Source organism: Lathyrus oleraceus, chromosome 7, assembly GCF_024323335.1.
Source record: "Lathyrus oleraceus cultivar Zhongwan6 chromosome 7, CAAS_Psat_ZW6_1.0, whole genome shotgun sequence".
Classification (NCBI taxonomy): Eukaryota; Viridiplantae; Streptophyta; class Magnoliopsida; order Fabales; family Fabaceae; genus Lathyrus; species Lathyrus oleraceus.
Window position 1 is genome coordinate 449,498,624 of NC_066585.1, and position 1,562 is coordinate 449,500,185.

At 41.3% G+C, this 1,562-nt stretch overlaps 1 non-coding gene across 1 annotated transcript; it reads left to right on the forward strand.

Annotated features, from left to right (window-relative positions):
- The first annotated feature begins 1,104 nt into the window (after positions 1-1,104).
- LOC127109986 (small nucleolar RNA R71) lies at positions 1,105-1,211 on the forward strand. The gene has a single exon (XR_007797226.1). It is a non-coding gene; the product is annotated as a small nucleolar RNA R71 (small nucleolar RNA).
- Positions 1,212-1,562: the final 351 nt, after the last annotated feature.

The following is a 1,562-nucleotide window of genomic DNA, read 5'->3' on the forward strand; positions in this document are numbered from 1 at the left end:
GATGGCTTATGTGAAAGGGATTTCTACATGAAGTTTTTCTATAACTTTGATAATTTTTTGATATTCTTTATTGATCTGGGTTTGTTTGAGTCTTTGCGAATATGGTATAGGTGGTTTATATGGCGGGGGTGGTACGTAAGTTTTATCTTTAGGTTCTTCTCCTTTTTCTCGACCTTCCTGGTTTTCAGATTCCTCTGGTTCCTTTACTTCGTCTGTGGGTTTGGTACATTCCTTAGAAGTTTCGGGTTCACTCAATCTAGGGTTTGGTGGCTCATCATAAGCGTTCCCACTTCGTAGGGTAATGGCATTGGCTTGTCCTCTCGGATTTTGTTAAGGTTGTCCAGGGAATTGTCCTTCAGGTGTGGTCTGAGGGGCTTGGTTTAAAGCTACCTGAGAGATCTGGGTTTCAAGCTTCTTAGTATGAGTAACTATTTGGTCAACCTTGGTTCCTAACTGAGTAATCAATTCGTTAACATGAATGTTTTGGTTCATGAACTCCTTGTTTTGTTGGGTGTGAGCGGTGATAAAATTTTCCATAATTTTCTCAAGGCTCGGCTTTGGTGGTACATGTTGCATAGGTTGATTTGATCTAGGGGCTTGATAACTAGGTCTCGGGGGTGAATTATTTTGCATAGGGGTATTGTTTTTATAGGAGAAGTTCGGGTGATTCCTCCATCCAGGGGTATTGATTTGATCTATGGGTTCCCTTGGGTGTAGTTCACTTGCTTAGAGTGTGTTTCGTTTAATAGACTGCATTCTGCAGATTGGTGTCCTTTGGTTCCACATATCCCACAATCCGACGAAACTGCGGCTACAGTATTCGGGTTTATGCACATATGCTCGACTTTAAGGGCTAATGCATCCATTTTAGTTTGTATCGTGTCTATAGAGCTTAGTTCATGCACTCCTCCTTAGGCTTCCTTCTTCTCAACTGTCGCTCGTTCGACTCCCCATGACTGATGGTTTTAAGCCATATCTTCGATGAGGGCACTAGCTTCAGGATAAGGTTTGTTCATCAGAGCACCGCCTGCGGCAGCGTCGATGCTCATCTTTGTGTTATAGTGAAGTCCATTATAGAAGGTTTGAATGATTAACGAATTTTCTAAACCATGATGTGGGCATGCTCGTAACAATTCTTTATATCTCTCCCAAGCTTCGAACATCGATTCTCCTTGGTTTTGGTAAAATCTAGTTATATGGTTTCGAAGAACGGCGGTCTTACTCGGGGGAAAATATCTAGAAAGAAAAACTCTTCTAAGGTTATCCCAAGTCGTAATGGAATTGGGTGGAAGGGAATCTAACCATGATAGGGCTTTATCTCTGAGGGAAAAAGGAAATAATCTTAACCGTATTGCCTCAGAAGAAGCTCCATTGGTTTTAAAAGTGTTTGCTAATTGAAGAAATATTTTTAAATGCTGGTTTGGGTTCTCAGTAGCGTGACCCGCGAATTGTCTCTGTTGCACTAGTTGCAACAGGGATGGTTTAAGTTCAAAATTATTAGCTGGGATGGTTGGGTTTACTATACTAGAACTAGGTTCTTCATTAGATGGTTGAGCGAAATC